General features: G+C 37.0%; 1 pseudogene; it reads right to left on the bottom strand.

Moving 5' to 3' along the window:
- Positions 1 to 7,573: 7,573 nt before the first annotated feature.
- On the bottom strand, positions 7,574 to 8,515 carry LOC133254399 (olfactory receptor 4P4-like; annotated as a pseudogene).
- Positions 8,516 to 18,613: the final 10,098 nt, after the last annotated feature.

Here is an 18,613-nt window from a genome sequence, read left to right as displayed (position 1 = left end):
TGCTCATGTCTGACATAGATTCATGGTCAGGGCCTCAGGAAGCTATTAGTTCACCAAGAAAGAAATAAAGTAGTAAGGTTAAAAATGTCAACCAGCTCATCTACAACACCGGTCTTTGTTGATTTATAGATGGCACGTTTGCGTAAGACCTTTCTCTGGAGCCTTAAAAGTTCTACCACATCTCCTGTTTGTAGGCAAATCCTGTGAAGTTTTTTAACTGTAGTTAAGTGGATCTGATAGATAGAGTGCCTGATGAACTATGGAATGAGGTTCATATATTGTACAGGAGACAGGGATCAAGACCATTCCCATAGAAAAGAAATGCAAAAAAGCAAAATGGCTGTCTGGGGAGGCCTTACAAATAGCTGTGAAAAGAAGAGAAGTGAAAAGCAAAGGAGAAAAGGAAAGATAATGGGCATCTGAAAGCAGAGTTCCAAAGAATAGCAAGAAGAGATAAGAAAGCCTTCTTCAGCCATCAATGCAAAGAAATAGAGAAAACAACAGAATGGGAAAGACTAGAGATCTCTTCAAGAAAATCAGAGATACCAAGGGAACATTTCATGCAAAGATGAGCTCGATAAAGGACAGAAGTGGTATGGACCTAACAGAAGCAGAAGATATTGAGAAGAGGCGGCAGGAATACACAGAAGAACTGTACAAAAAAGATCTTCACGACCAAGATAATCACGATGGTATGATCACTCACCTAGAGCCAGACATCCTGAAATGTGAAGTCAAGTGGGCCTTAGAAAGCATCACTATGAACAAAGCTAGTGGAGGTGATGGAATTCCAGTGGAGCTCTTCCAAATCCTGAAAGATGGTGCTGTGAAAGTGCTGCACTCAATATGCCAGCAAATTTGGAAAAGTCATCAGTGGCCACAGCAGTGGAAAAAGTCAGTTTTCATTCCAATCACAAAGAAAGGCAATGCCAAAGAATGCTCAACTACCACACAATTGCACTCATGTCATATGCTAGTAAAGTAATGCTCAAAATTCTCCAAGCCAGTCTTCAGCAATATGTGAACCGTGAACTTCCTGATGTTCAAGCTGGTTTTACAAAAGGCAGAGGAACCAGAGATCAAATTGCCAACATCCGCTGGATAATGGAAAAAGCAAGAGAGTTCCAGAAAAACATCTATTTCTGCTTTATTAACTATGCCAAAGCCTTTGACTGTTTATTTTCCACAGTTTATTGTGGATCACAATAAACTGTGGAAAATTCTTCAAGAATGGGAATACCAGACCACCTGATCTGCCTCTTGAGAAACCTATATGCAGATCAGGAAGCAACAGTTAGAACTGGACATGGAACAACAGACTGGTTCCAAATAGGAAAAGGAGTACATCAAGGCTGTATATTGTCACTCTGCTTATTTAACTTATATGCAGAGTACATCATGATAAATGCTGGGCTGGAAGAAGCACAAGCTGGAATCAAGATTGCTGGGAGAAATATCAATAACCTCAGATAGCAGATGACACCACCCTTATGGCAGAAAGTGAAGAGGAAGTAAAAAGCCTCTTGGTGAAAGTGAAAGAGGAGAGTGAAAAGGTTGGCTTGGAGCTCAACATTCAGCAAACGAAGATTATGGCATCTGGTCCCATCACTTCCTGGGAAATAGATGGGGAAACAGTGGAAACAGTGTCAGACTTTATTTTTTTGGGCTCCAGAATCACTGCAGATGGTGACTGCAGCCATGAAATTAAAAGACGCTTGCTCCTGGGAAGGAAAGTTATGACCAAGCTAGATAGTATATTCAAAAGCAGAGACATTACTTTGCCAACAAAGGTTTGTCTAGTCAAGGCTATGGTTTTTCCAGTGGTCATGTATGGATGTGAGAGTTGGACTGTGAAGAAGGCTGAGCACTGAAGAATTGATGCTTTTGAAGTGTGGTGTTGGAGAAGACTCTTGAGAGTCCCTTGGACTGCAAGGAGATCCAACCAGTCCATTCTGAAGGAGATCAACCCTGGGATTTCTTTGGAAGGAATGATGCTAAAGCTGAAACTCCAGTACTTTGGCCACCTCATGAGAAGAGTTGACTCATTGGAAAAGACTCTGATGCTGGAAGGGATTGGGGGCAGGAGGAGAAGGGGACAACAGAGGATGAGATGGCTGGATGGCATCACTGACTCGATGGACGTGAGTGTGAGTGAACTCCGGGAGTTGGTGATGGACAGGGAGGCCTTGCGTGCTGCGATTCATGGGGTTGCAAAGAGTCGGACACGACTGAGGGACTGAACTGAACTACACTGAAGTGGATCCCAAGGGTATTCACCATTATTAGCCAATCTTCTCAACAAATCAGTTATTTCAGAAGGCTTCCCTGGAGGGTCAGAAAGTAAACAATCCTCCTTCTTCATTGTGCGAGACCTGGGTTCAATCCCTGCATTGGGAAGATCCCGTGGAGGAGGGCATGGCAACCCAGTCCAGCGTTCTTTCCTGGAGAATCCCATGGACAGAGGAGCCTGACAGGCTACAGTCCATGTGATCACAAAGAGTCAGACATGACTGATTGACTAAGCACACAACACACAACTGAACTTCAGGGGATAACTTTTATAGCACTCATCTTTAATTTTGATCTACCTCTTAGATGTACATGAAGACAAAACACTATGATGAGAACAAAATATATTAATCATTTACGAATGGTGGTATTTGATAACAAACAAGCTTAACATGGAGCCTGGATATTAACTATTGTAAATGTTAATCATTTAGGTGGGTAACTATTAGATTTAAATTATTTTTCATTATTATATTTTGTTTTTTAATGGATCTATCTTTCATGCAAATTATAACTTGTAGATATCACTTTCACATGTACATTAAATGTACAATAAACCCTATCATAATATTTGCACTTCATACAAGGTAAAAGGTACCATACTTTTTCAAATTGGTTATACTAGAATCATTTCTGGAATTAGATTAACATGGTTGAAAATAATTCTATTCTTCAAGTATATTCAGAAATACTAGAATGCTTTTATTTCAGTCATTTAAATTTAATCTCATAATATCCTTATGAAATAGAAAATATAAGCACAGACAGACACCATTATCAACAAGGAAAATAATACAAGGAATCAGAATACATTTGCAAACTCAAAATAAAAAGCCAGGATACTTTTCTTTAAATTACTCTTTTACAACTAAAGTGTCATGACAAGTTTAGGTTGCCACCTAATATGAGGTCTATTACAATTATCTACTAAAGTCAATATATACCTATATTTGAAATTATATTGAAAATAAATTTAACTGAATTCAATTCAGACATATTCTTACATAGAATCACACTTATTCACCATGGTCAAGTATGCTTGCATTAGCAAGAAGAAAAATGAATTACACATAATTCTGGATTGGCTCCAGAGAATGTGGTCACCTTGAGCAGCATGTCAATGAAGGACATAGTTTAAGAAAACTGGTGTGTGTGTGTGTGTGTGTGTGTGTGTGCATGTGTGTGCGTGTGTGTGTGTGTGTGTGTGTGTGTGTGTTAGTTACTGAGTTGTGTACGACTCTTTGTAACACCATGGACCGGGACTCACCAGGCTCTTCTGTCCATGTAATTCTCTAGGCAGGAATACTGGAGTGAGTAGCCATTACTTTCTCCAGTGGATCATCCTGACCCAGGGATCAAATTTGGTTCTCCTGAACTGCAGGCCAGGGAAGCCTATATATATAATCAATGTAGAAAGACTTAATCATATTCTCTTTCTACATTGTATATTTTCTATATTGTATATTTGTATATTTTCTACATTGTATATCAGTAAAAATTTTCACTTCAATAGATGTATACCTGTGATGGATTCATTTTGATATTTGGCAAAACTAATACAATTATGTAAAGTTTAAAAATAAAATAAAATTTTAAAAAAAGAATTAAAGTAATTGACAAAGTCTATAGAGTAAAATCAGTATTCTATACATTGTGCAATAAACTGAGTGCACAAGACAATTAAGTAACTCTTCTCTGACTTCAGGGAGATTACAGACCAATAAGCATAGATCATTAGCCAAGTTTTATCTCATTGGTTGGAAGAACTACATAAATTTGAAACTTATCCAAGTTACCCAGTCATTTCCAAAGGGCCCACCTCAAAATATCACTTTAAAAAAGAATTAAGGTATGAACTTTCAGTCTATAACAATATCCATACAGAGGAATAAATTACATAAGATCTGATATGCTCAAATGCTTAGAATTATTTGATAAATGATATCATGTTTTAGGAGCCTTTGACATAATATAAGAAATCCCCACGTAATAGGAATTAAAATCAATATATGAGTTTTCTCATACAGTGTGATTTACTAGCGAAAAGCAACCACCAACCCACAACCTGAACTGCTCATGAATCCAGACTGAATAAGGCAGGCAGAATAATGTCTTATTTTAAACCTCATCCAGAGAGAGAGAGGTTTGTATGAATGATGTCTCTGTGAAATAAAGCAATATGTTTTGGCCTCTTTATTTCCTAGTACTTGTATTTATTAACAAGAGAGATAAGAATGGCATATATTGTAAGCGTCTTTCTTAAAAATTCCTTACCCAAAATATCTGGTATTAAACTCTGTAGTTCATGGCTGAAGCTCATGGATTATGGTTTATGCTTAATTTACACATGAAAGGCAGAGCCGAGGTCTCTATGGAAGGTTATGAAACACTATAAGCAAACACAGAGATGGGGATATCGAAAAATATCAGTTATTACCAGATATTTGCAACTATCTTGGAAGATTAATGGATGATCTTTATGAAAATGTAACTCCAAACAAATCTGATCCACTTGAGGAGATAATTCAGTTGGGAAAATAAGTAAGATTTGGTTAATTTACATCATTTACAACATATTCATTCAGTTACTTTGATAACTTCTGCCTCTTTAGGACTATTATTTACAATTCTGAAACACCATTTTTTTGACATTTAAATATTAAGCAAAATAATATTTGCAAAGTATCTTGTAAGTACAAAAATAAGACACATACATATTCAGTTCAGTTCAGTCCCTCAGTCATGTCTGACTCTTTGTGACCCCATGAACCACAGCACACCAGGCCTCCCTATCCATCACCAACTCTCAGAGGTCATCCATGAGTCCACTGACTCATGTCCATTGAGTCAGTGATGCCATCCAGCCATCTCTGTTGTCCCCTTCTCCTCCTCTCCTCAACCTTTCCCAGCATCAGGGTCATTTCAAATGAGTCAACTCTTCTCATCAGGTGGCCAAAGTATTGGCGTTTCAGCTTCAACATCAGTCCCTCCAATGAACACCTAGGACTGATTTCCTTTAGGATGGACTGGTCAGATCCCCTTTCAGTCCAAGGGACTCTCAAGAGTCTTCTCCAACACCACAGTTCAAAAGCATCAATTCTTTGGTACTCAGCTTTCTTTATAGTCCAACTCTCACATCCATACATGACTGCTGGAAAAACCATAGCCTTGACTAGATGGACCTTTGTTGCTGGTAAAGTAATCCTCAAAATTCTCCAAGCCAGGCTTCAGCAATACGTGCACTGTGAACTTCCAGATGTTCAAGCTGGTTTTAGAAAAGGCAGAGGAACCAGAGATCAAATTGCCAACATCTGCTGGATCATCGAAAAAGCAAGAGAATTCCAGAAAAACATCTATTTCTGCTTTATTGACTATGCCAAAGCCTTTGACTGTGTGGATCACAATAAACTGTGGAAAATTCTGAAGGAGACACACACATAAGATAGCCAAATATTAATATGGCCTGTCTGTGTGGAGAATAATTAACAAAATTTTTATGACATGTTAATAATATGATTCTTTAAAATTCATAATCAGTTCTATTAATTCTAAAAATTACATTATTTGAGAGAGAAACATTGGGAAATATCCTATTACCTAAAATAAATCTATAGTATTAAATATAGTTTAACTCATTATATAGAATACAAACCTATACTATTAATAGTTACATTTTATATCAAAAACTATGCACATTTTCATAAGAAAATGCAGCAATCTTAAAAATGTATTTCAAACAAAATGTATACTTTGCACTAGAAAATCATGAAAATCCTGTAGGTATGGATGTATACACATTAGAATTCCCTGGTAGCTCAGCTGGGTAAAGAATCCACCTGCAAAGCAGGAGACCCCTGGTTGATTCCTGGGTCAGGAAGATCCCCTGGAGAAGAGATAGGCTACCCATTCCAGTATACTTGGGCTTCCCTGATGGCTCAGTTGGTAAAGAGTCTGCCTGCAATGTGGGAGACCTGGCTTCAGTCCCTGGATTGGGAAGATCCCCTGGAGGAGAACATGGCAACCCACTCCAATATTTGTGCCTGGAGAATCCCCATGGACAGAGAAGCCTGGTGGGCTACAGTCCATGTGGTCACAAAGTCAGATACACCTAAGCACAGCAACAAAATATATATATATATGTATATATAAATATATATACTATATATATATATATATATAAATATATATTCCCATCACTAAGTCTGATCTATATTTTGTCAAATATTATTTTAGGATTATTCTACACTTGAATTTAGACAGTAAGTGAAAGTCTTTTACTTTGAGATAAATCATCTATTTTGAGGAACTAAGGGATTTATATTTTCTTCTTTTTTGTAGCAAAGTCAGTTGTAGTTTTTTTATTCCTTCATCATATATACTTAATGTCAAACCCAGTTAAATAGCATGAGTTTGTATATATATATATAAACACATATATTTTTCACAATTCTTACAATGTTACTTGACAAATAGATCACACAGTGACTTGCTTTTCAGACTATAAGACTTGCCATGTAGACTATAAGACTGGACTTTACACTATGTTCTATTTAGATCTATATATTATTTTCACTTAAGTGAAATAATAGCAGTTCACAAATACACAAAATAATCTCTAGGTACTTGATTAAAAGAAATCTAGAGTTGTAGGATATGAGGCTAGGTATATAGTTCTGAAAGGAGTTTGCAGTATGTGATTGTTCTTATTTTCCTATAACTGCCTTTTTGTTGTTGTTTAGTCACTGAATCATGTCCAGCTGTTTTCCATCCCCATGGGCTGTAGCCCACCAGATTCCTCTCTCCATGGGATTTCCCAGGCAAAAACATTGGAGTGGGTAGCCATTTCCTTCTCCAGAGAATCTTCCTGGCCAAAGTATCGAACCTGTGTCTCCTGCATTAGCAGGCGGATTCTTTAACTGCCTTTTACCTTTTAACATATTATTACCTTTTATACCTTGAGGCCAAGTATTTTGAGAGCTAGGTCTCCCCCAGGTTTAGCCTTCAATACAGGCAGGATCACTCTCCCTCCAGATTTTTCAGTGTGTTTTTACTCTGTAAAAACTTTTCTTTTCTTTTTTTTTTTTTTAAACAAAGGGGATTATTAGCAAAAAGTGAAATCAAGGAAAATGCATTGAGAGGAAAATAAAGAAGGAAGCACTGAAGGCAAGCTGTTGTTGAAGGCTTGGCCTTAACACATCCTGACTGATTTTCCCATTAGCAGGAGAGAATCAGCAACAGAGGGAGTGATGAGAAGACAGTCACTGGCATCAAAGGTGAATGACGTTCAAGTCATTAACCTCCCTTCCCAGAACGTTTTATTGCACCAAACTCTTCTTATGAAAATTTTCATCTCCATGTTTCTAAGTGTGTAGATAAGTGGGTTGAGCATGGGGACAATAATTGTGTAGAAGAGCATAAACACTTTATCTTCTGGTAACATTGTGGCAGGTCTAACGTAAACAAAGATGACAAGTGCGAAAAAGAGGATTATGACTGTGATGTGGGAACTACAGGTGGAAAGTGCTTTATGGCAGCTTTCTGCAGAATATGTGTGCACATTATACAAAATCAAAATGTAGGAGGCCATCAAAACCACAAAGAGCACCAGTCCCATCAAGCCAGAATTGGCAATGACAAAAAAGCCAATTTTGTGTGTATCAGTGCAGGCTAGTTTCAACAAAGGATATACATCACAGAAACAGTGATCTATTTCATTGGGGCCACAGAAAGATAAAACAATCTCAAGAAGAAAGAGACAAAGAGAATGAAGAAGTCCCTCTGCACATGATGCTATGAGAATTGAGTGACGTCTTTGCCTGTTCATGATGATGGCATAGTGGAGAGGTTTGCAGATGGCCACATAATGGTCATAGGCCATCCTTGTGAGGATTAAGACCTCAATCCCTCCCCCAAAGAAGTGGGCAGTGAAAAGCTGTGTCATGCAGTTTTTATAGGAAATGGCCTTTTTCTCCATCAGTAAGTCCGTCATAAGTTTGGGTGTCACAGTGGAGGTGTAGAAGAGATCTGAGAGTGCAAGGTAGTTAAGGAAGAAGTACATGGGCTGGGTGATTAGCTGACTGCATGTAATAGAAATCACGATGATCAAATTCCCCAATCAAATAGCCAGGTAACAGAATAAGAAAAATAAAAAGCAGAAGATCTGGACTTTCTTGTCCGTAGAAAGTCCTAAGAGAATAAATTCAGTAACATTATTTCTATCTTCCATGATCTGATGTTCAAGAAAGTTATCTGAAATGACAAAAGCAATGAAACGAATCATTGATGAGAAAATGGAAACCTAATATCTACTTAAAATGGCACCAATGCCTTTTAAAGACAAGTTATTTTGAGACCCACTGAAATAATTTTCATTTAATACAAGTCTTTTGAATTTCTAGTACTAATATTCTTCTAAGAGCTAAGAATACAGTGATAAATTAGACAAAGTTCCAGTTTTTACATAATTTAAATTATTTTGTGAGGAACCAAGGAATTATATTTGTCAAGAATTTGGAAAAACTAATACAATATTGTAAAGCTTAAAAATAAAATAAAATTAGAAACTAAAAAATAAAAATGAATAAAATTTTAAAAAAAAGAATAAAAAAAAGAGATAATCTTAATAGTGTTAAGTAGGGTGACAAATAATGTGCCAATTTAGGATGTAAAATAGAGGTAGCTATGGGAAATAGATGGGGAAACAGTGGAAACAGTGTCAAACTTTATTTTTCTGGGCTCTAAAATCACTACAGATGGTGACTGCAGCCATGAAATTAAAAGACGCTTACTCCTTGGAAGGAAAGTTATGACCAACCTAGATAGCATATTCAAAAGCAGAGACTTTACTTTGCCAACAAAGGTTCGTCTAGTCAAGGCTATGGTTTTTTCAGTGGTCATGTATGGATGTGAGAGTTGGACTGTGAAGAAGGCTGAGCGCCGAAGAATTGATGCTTTTGCACTGTGGTGTTGGAGAAGACTCTTGAGAGTCCCTTGGACTGCAAGGAGATCCAACCAGTCCATTCTGAAGGAGATCAGCCCTGGGATTTCTTTGGAGGGAATGATGCTAAAGCTGAAACTCCAGTACTTTGGCCACCTCATGGAAGAGTTGACTCATTGGAAAAGACTCTGATGCTGGGAGGGATTGGGGGCAAGAGGAGAAGGGGACGACAGAGGATGAGATGGCTGGATGGCATCACTGACTCGATGGACGTGAGTCTGAGTGAACTCCGGGAGTTGGTGATGGACAGGGAGGCCTGGCGTGCTGCGATTCATGGGGTCGCAAAGAGTCGGACATGACTGAGCCACTGATCTGATCTGATCTGATAGAATTTGCTTGATTAAGTGGTTTTTAATGAAATCACAAAATTGGTGTAGGGTGTGTGGGTGGGTTTTGCAGTGCTGGCACAGAGTCAATGTTAAATAAATATCAATTAAAAAACTGGAAAGTGAACAATGTGCTATAATTTTGAAGGAATAATACAATAAATAATCAATCATCCTTTAGTCATGTAATTCATGATAAAACGGAAGAACAAATCATTTTTATGAGTGGACTCATAATCCTTTTTGACTTTCAAGTTAAAGTTAGTTAAGTCGCTCAGTAGTGTCCAACTCTTTGAGACCCCATGGACTGTAGCCCACCAGGCTCCTCCATCCATGGGATTCTCCAGGCAAGAATACTGGAGTGGGCTGCCATTTCCTTCTCCAGGGGATCTTCCCAATTCAGGGATCAAACCCAGGTCTCCCGCATTGCAGGCAGATGCTTTAACCTTTGAGCCACCAGGGAAGCCCTTTTGACTTTTAAGAGGAAATAATTCCTTCATGTGAAATACTCCATGAAACTTTCATATTTCTTAAACTTTATTTGTAACATCTCTAGGTTAATATATCTACAACTCTGCTTTTCCTATTTGTCTGTATTTCTCTTGCAAGATTATTTCCTCTTTCAAAATAAATTAACATTCAGAAGTTATTTGAGTTTCATCTTATCAGACTGTAATTATAGTTGCCTAGTTTGGAAATAATATACTGAGAAATGGGCTCCTCTAATTCCAAAATAGTTCCCCCAAACACAATACAATAAATAAGATGCAGCACTTCTTCCCTTAATTTCTTAGAGAATTTACCCACACAATCTGCATGACTATATAAAGGAATCTCCTCAGTTCTCTAAAATAGAAGCAGTTATACCTGTATTCAGGTAATCATCTGGTAAATACACTATGTAAGTAGGCAAAATACCTAGTTTTTCCCTCCCACTTTGTTGCTTAATTGTTCATTCCCTAGGATCCCAGGCTCCCATTCATAAAATAAAAGTGATTAGATAATCTCTGAAGATCTCCCCAGATTCCAATAATGTGTGACTTCTGATTCTCCATTAATTTGGGGAAGACATCTGTTTACCTCTCTTCTGCCTTCCCTTCTCTGCTTGATATATTGAGACTGTAAAAAGTAACAAATACAGTGGCAGTTTCATTACAATTCCTGTGCCTCAGTTTACTGCTCTGTAAAATCAAGGTAAAGATAATATCTCTTTATTGGTGATTTTTTGAATAATTAGTTTCTAAATATGAAATTTCTTTAAGCAATATCTGGAAAGTACCATATATTTAATAATTATTGGCCATCCTCAACAATTACTAAGGGCTTCCCTGATAGCTCCGATGGTAAAAATCTGCTTGCCATGAAGGAGACCAGGGTTCAATCCCTGGGTTCGGAAGATCTCCTGGAGAAGAGAATGGCTACACATTTCAATAAATATTTTTGCCTGGTGAATTCCATGGACAGAGGAGTCTGGTAGGCTACTGTCCATGGGGTCACAAAGAGTCAGATACAACTGAGCAAATAACACACACATGATTACTAACTATAAGATCAAGGCCCCAGAGAAAATGTAAGTACACCATCTCAGGAATTGTATTTTGTACTATCCTTCCCTGAACAAGATAGGAAATATTATTAATATTAATATCAGAAACTTCAGAGATAGAGTTGTGTTCAGACACAGCTCTGATACTCAAATGCAAGAGTCTTCACCTCCTTAAATACTTTTTCCTTCTTCCTTAAAATAAGCATGCAGTGCCTAATTTACAGGATTACTGTGGAATGTAAATAAGCTTACATATACAGAACTTGATGCTAAAAAACATGTTAGTTTCCCCTCCTTCCTCTTGGAACCCCTATAGTGTTATAAATATAGAAGGTCCTCACACTATTTGAGTGGTAATAGATTCTGGTAATTAAGGTTATGAGTTCTGGACCTACATAGAATGAGATACTGGCTCCAAAATTCACTTGGAGCATAATCACAGATAAAATATATAACCTCAGCTTCTTCATCTATAAAATGAATAATACTGTAATTAACTCTGAAATCTGCTGTAAAGATATGATGAGTTCACTTATATAACAGCTTAGGATAGAAACTGGTATATATTAAGATAAAACATTTAGCAAATATTCATTTTCATTGATATTATATTTGTCCTATCAATGAGTACACTGTATTATTCTTACTCTATATTTTGAATAGCTTATTTAAAATATGTAATATTGTAACATGGGGTAAATATGGATAAGACATAGCAGAGTTTCCCTGCCTTAAACAATCTGCTTTTTCTTACCTGAAGGCTGGGGTTGCTCACTGTGGGGAAACATCCTATCATTAAGTCAAACCGTTCTCTTTAGTCTGGGTTGAGCTGACTTTCCACATTTCTGAAGATAAATATATTGCTTATTTAAGCCAGTTAATACTTTTGTTTTCTTTCTTTTGAATTAATTAACCGTATCCAAATTAGACAGATATTTATGTTCCCCTTTGATAATTTTTCTTCATCTCAACTAAACTTAGGAAAAAGAAACCTACCACTTAAATACTATCCATTCAAATAGCTTTTTTGAAAATTTCATCATATATTTTTGCTTCTACATAATCTTAGAAGTATACTGGTGTTTTGATTTTAATTTTTTAAAATATATCTTCAGTTCCTTCACTGCAATATTGTCCACTTATCTGCTAGGCCAGTGCATTCTTCTTCATATTAAACATTTTTCCATAATGGAATCCAAAGAGCTAATAATATGATTAAATTTATGAAATATGAAAAGACAAATAAATCTAGCAATATTTTGATAGCTGCTGAGAGACATGGCACTGATAACTTTAAGAGCTCATATACAAATCACAATTCATGATAGCTGAAGCCAGGTTTTCCCAAATAGTAAAAATAGCATTTTAAAGTTTCTGAAATTTTCCAAAGGTTGGTTAGAAGGTTTAGATCATAAATACAATCAGAATGGTTCAAATATTCATTTTAAGGAAAATCACTATTATAATTAGGAACTGGGTTTAACTTACCAGCTGCTTAACTCATCAGACAGATTCCTTATAAGATGAAGCTTCACACCTAAGATAAAGTCAGAATTTTAAAAATTAGAATTTCTGTGCAGGAATCCATCTCTAATTGCATAAAATCTTATAAGAGAGCTTGTGAGTTCCACTGTTACAGATATATTTGGTAAATTTAACTAATTTTGAGATTTTTTTTAGCATGCAGGTTTTCCATTTATAAAAAACAAATATGTGTCTCTCTGATATTTTACCTTTGTCTCTATAGAAAAGTGACATATATACATATATATGTGTATATATATATATATATATATATATACATGATATATTCTGCTTTATGTTAAATTGGCATTTAAGGAGAATTCTGACAAAATGTGTAATATAGAAAAGGTCTCAATATCTCTAAAAATATAGAAATTTCCCATCAGTATACTTTGCAAAGATGTAAATCATAGCTTCAATTTCTCAATTTCTAACTAATAAATAAATATGCCAAAGTTCTTAATTATATTTCCCTCCATGAATTTAAAAGACATTTACTCCTTTGAAGGAAAGTTATGACCAACTGAGATAGCATATTGAAAAGCACAGACATTACTTTGCCAACAAAGGTCCGTCTAGCCAAGGCTATGGGTTTTCCAGTAGTCATGTATGGATGTGAGAGTTGGACTGTGAAGAAAGCTAAGTGCCAAAGAATTGATGCTTTTGAACTATGGTGTTGGAGAAGACTCTTGAGAAGCCCTTGGACTGGAGATCCAACCAGTCCATTCTGAAGGAGATCAGCCCTGGGATTTCTTTGGAAGGAATGCTGCTAAAGCTGAAACTCCAGTACTTTGGCCACCTCATGTGAAGAGTTGACTCATTGGAAAAGACTCTGATGCTGGGAGGGATTGGGGGCAGGAGGAAAAGGGGACGACAGAGGATGAGATGGCTGGATGGCATCAGCAATTCGATGGACTTGTGTTTGAGTGAACCCCAGGAGATGGTGATGGACAGGGAGGCCTGGCGTGCTGCGATTCATGAGGTCACAAAGAGTCGGACACGACTGAGCTACTGAACTGAATTGATTGCCTCAACATCCAAAGCACTGAGATCAGACATGGGACACGGAGACTATGAGGAAATGGAGTATATAATGACTATGGACATGGAGTATATAATGTTCATTTGTCAGGACAAGGAAGAATCAGTTAGCTGAGGGAGACTGAAGTGAGTTGACATGGGAAATACTGAGAACCCTACAGCTAGAATTAAAAGTTCAGAGAGTATACCCAGGATTTAAGACTTAATTTTTCCTGGGGCGAAAAAAAAAAAAAAAAAAGCTTGTTAGGGCATTATAATTTCTGGCTGATGCCTGGAAAAGACTCCGATGCTTTTTTTTTTTTTTTTTTTCTTGGAAGCTCACATGCCCCCATGGGGCATCTGCACATCTCTTGCAGATGTGCAGACAATTTCTCAATTTATCTTTGTAAGGCAAACTCCTTTGTAAAAAGATATGTTTTTTTTCTGATTGAATTTTCCATATGTATATTTAGAGAAGACGCTACACATGGACATCACCAGATGGTCAACACCGAAATCAGATTGATTATGTTCTTTGCAGCCAAAGATGGAGAAGCTCTATACAGTCAAAAAAACAAGACCAGGAGCTGACTGTGGCTTAGATCAAGAACTCCTTATCACCAAATTCAGACTTAAATTGAAGAAAGGAGGGAAAATCACTAGACCATTAGGTATGAACTAAAGCAAATCCCTTATGATTATACAGTGGAAGTGAGAAATAGATTTAAGAGCCTAGATGTGATAGATAGAGTGCCTGATGAACTATGGAATGAGGTTTGTGACATTGTACAAGAGCCAGGGATCAAGACCATCCCCATGAAAAAGAAATGCAGAAAAGCCAAAGGTCTGTCTGGGGAAGCCTTACAAATAGCTGTGAAAAGAAGAGAAGTGAAAAGCAAAGAAGAAAAAGAAAAATATAAGCATCTGAATGTAGAGTTTCAAAGAATAGCAAGAAGAGATAAGAAAGCCTTCTTCAGCCATCAATGCAAAGAAATAGAGGAAAACAACAGAATGGGAAAGACTAGAGATCTCTTCAAGAAAATTAGAGGTACCAAGGGAATATTTCATGCAAAGATGGGCTCGATAAAGGACAAAAATGGTATGGACCTAACAGAAGCAGAAGATATTGAGGAGAGGCGGCAAGAATACACAGAAGAACTGTACGAAAAAGATTTTCATGACCCAGATAATTACGATGGTGTGATCACTGACCTAGAGCCAGACATCCTGGAATGTGAAGTCAAGTGGGTCTTAGAAAGCATCACTATGAAAAAAGCTAGTGGAGGTGATGGAATTCCAGTTGAGCTATTTCAAATCCTGAAAGATGATGCCGTGAAAGTGCTGCACTCAATATGCCAGCAAATTTGGAAAACTCAGCAGTGGCCACAGGACTGGAAAAGGTCAGTTTTCATTCTGATCCCAAAGAAAGTCAATGCCAAGGAATGCTCAAACTACCGCACAATTGCACTCATCTCACATGCTAGTAAAGTAATACTCAAAATTCTCCAAGCCAGGCTTCAGCAATACGTGAACCGTGAACTTCCTGATGTTCAAGCTGGTTTTAGAAAAGGCAGAGGAACCAGAGATCAAATTGCCAACATCCGCTGGATCATAGAAAAAGCAAGAGAGTTCCAGAAAAACATCTATTTCTGCTTTATTGACTATGCCAAAGCCTTTGACTGTGTGGATCACAATAAACTGTGGAAAATTCTGAAAAAGATGGGAATATCAGACCACCTGACCTGCCTCTTGAGAAATCTGTATGTGGGTCTGGAAGCAACGGTTAAAACTGGACATGGAACAACAGACTGGTTCCAAATAGGAAAAGGAGTACATCAAGGCTGTATATTGTCACCCTACTTATTTAACTTCTATGCAGAGTACATAATGAGAAATGCTGGACTGGAAGAAACACAAGCTGAAATCAAGATTGCTGGGAGAAATATCAGTAACCTCAGATATGCCGATGACACCACCCTTATGGCAGAAAGTGAAGAGGAACTCAAAAGCCTCTTGAAAGTGAAAGTGGAGAGTGAAAATGTTCGCTTAAAGCTCAAGATTGAGAAAACGAAGATCATGGCATCCGGTCCCATCACTTCATGGGAAATGGATAGGGAAACAGTGGAAACAGTGTCAGACTTTATTTTTTTGGGCTCCAGAATCACTGCAGATGGTGACTGCAGCCATGAAACTAAAAGACGCTTGCTCCTGGGAAGGAAAGTTATGACCAACCTAGATAGCATATTCAAAAGCAGAGACATTACTTTGCCAACAAAGGTTTGTCTAGTCAAGATTATGGTTTTTCCTGTGGTCATGCATGGATGTGAGATCTGGACTGTGAAGAAGGCTGAGCACGGAAGAATTGATGCTTTTGAACTGTGGTGTTGGAGAAGACTCTTGAGAGGCCCTTGGACTGGAGATCCAACCAGTCCATTCTGAAGGAGATCAGCCCTGGGATTTCTTTGGAGGGAATGATGCTGAAGCTGAAACTTCAGCACTTTGGCCACCTCATGCAAAGAGCTGACTCATTTGAAAATACTCTGATGCTGGGAGGGATTGGGGGCAGGAGGAGAAGGGGACGACAGAGAATGAGATGGCTGGATGGCATCACTGACTCGATGGACTTGAGTCTGAGTGAACTCCGGGAGTTGGTGATGGACAGGGAGGCCTGGTGTGCTGCGATTCATGGGGTCGAAAGAGTTGCACACGACTGAGAGACTGAACTGAACTGATATTTCAGAAAATATATTTTTAAAAAGAACTATAACAAAAATAAAATGGCCTCATAAATTCATTCATATAAAAATATTTACTATCTCCTAATTCTAAAAGGTCTGACTTGGACAAAGTTTCTCTATGGAGAATGCATCTGTTGTTGTTTAGTCGCTAAGTTATGTCGCACTCTTTTGCAAACCCACAGAATGTAGCCTGCCAAACTCCTCTGTCCATGGAATTTTCCAGCAAGAATATTGTAGTGGGTTTCTGCAATATGTTTCTTCTCCAGGGGAACTTCTTGACCCTGGGATCAAACTCACATCTCTTGCATTGGCAGGTGGGTTCTTTACCATAGAGCCACCAGGGAAGCCCTCGAGAATGTATTTAGTGGTGAACAAAACAGCCTTTGTCCTCAGTGAGGCTGGAGACTAAGAAAAGAGACAGACAATGAAATAAACAAGAAAATAAGCAAATATATAATTTCAAATAGTATATTTTAAATAAATGAATAGGAAGTTGTGGGTCATTTCCTTTTAATCTATAAAAGTTTTAATCTATAGAAGTTTTAGTCAAGCATAAATATTGGACATTCTTATGTTATACAGATATTTATTCCTTAGTTGCCTCTTGAATTTTACTTTATGTAATTCCATAAGACAATCGTATTTTCTCATCTATCTTTACCTGCAAATGTAGTATTTATATTTGTTGAAAAGTTGAAATTGTACTACTAAATTCATCTTTTAAAAAATTTACTTAATCTTGATTGCTTGTCTGAAAGCTTCTAAGATCTTTTCATGTATCATTGAATTTTTTAAAACTGTCAGTGGGTATCTATGAATGGATCTATTTATATAGTTTCTTTAAAGTTTACCATTTGTCAAAGGATACATTTTAAAAGAGAATATTATTGAAATTTTATGTGAATGATGAATGGACACATGTCAAAGATTCTATTTTATTATTAATATTTAATGTAGAAACCAATAAGATGTTACCATCAGTTCAGGCAACAGTTCACCACATATTTATCATCAGTAAGGGGTGCTAAAATGAATTTATAAGTTGATGCAAAACTAGTCAAGTATCCAAAAGGCTATCATTACTTGCATTTCACCTGACACAATTTGAATGTCTATGGCCAGACATTGTTGACATTGATATTATTTTGTGTGAATCAACATCTCTATTTTGAGTTGTAAAATGTCTTAGCCAAAAATAATGAAAGATAGATAATAACCTGAATGCAAGAACTAGTAAAGTCACTCACTAAATTAAGAAGAATCTCACTGCTCTTTCTTGATATTATATGTGCTATTAATGATCCAACTGAAGAGAGAAATGTGGCTGATGCTCTTGAGAAGCTGAGAAGGGAGGAGATCACAGTGCAAAAGTGAAGGAGTTAAATCATAATTCCCTAGTTAATGATTAATATTGACAATGAAGTGTTTGCTTGCTTATCTTATTAAACTATAGTTTATTTACAATGTTGTATTGGTTTTGGTATATAGTCATGTGATTCAGTTCATATATATGTGTGTTCATATGTATGTATATTTTCCATCTCAGATTACTTTTCACTATAGGTTATTACAAGATATTGAGTATAGATTCCTGTGCTATACAATAGATCATTGTTGTTTATCTATTTTATATTTGGTAGTCTGTATCTGTTAATCCCAAACTCCCAATTTATCCCTCCCCTCCCCTTTTCCTTTTGATTACCATAAGTTTGTTTTCTGTGTCTGTGAGTCTTTTTCTGTTTTGTAAATAAGTCCATCTGTGTAATATTTTTTTTTTTTTTAGAAATCACTGATGTATACAACAGTCTTTTGGACTCTGTGGGAGAGGGAGAGGGTGGGATGATTTGGGAGAATGGCATTGAAACATATATAATATCATATATGAAATGAGTCACCAGTCCAGGTTCGATGCACGATACTGGATGCTTGGGGCTGGTGCACTGGGATGACCCAGAGGTAGGGTATGGGGAGGGAGGAGGGAGGAGGGTTCAGGATGGAGAACACATGTATACCTGTGGTGGATTCATTTTGATATATGGCAACCAATAAATATTGTAAAGTTGCAAAACAAAATAAAATATAAAAAAATTAAAAAAAAAAACCCACTAACAAAAAAAAAAAAAAAGAAAAAAGAAAGAAAAGAAACCACATATCAGTTCAGTTCAGTCGCTCA

The sequence above is a fragment of the Bos javanicus genome, chromosome 9 (genome assembly GCF_032452875.1).
Source record: "Bos javanicus breed banteng chromosome 9, ARS-OSU_banteng_1.0, whole genome shotgun sequence".
NCBI classification, from domain to species: Eukaryota; Metazoa; Chordata; class Mammalia; order Artiodactyla; family Bovidae; genus Bos; species Bos javanicus.
Note: the sequence above shows the minus strand (reverse complement) of the source record. Positions and strands in the feature narration are given on the sequence as shown.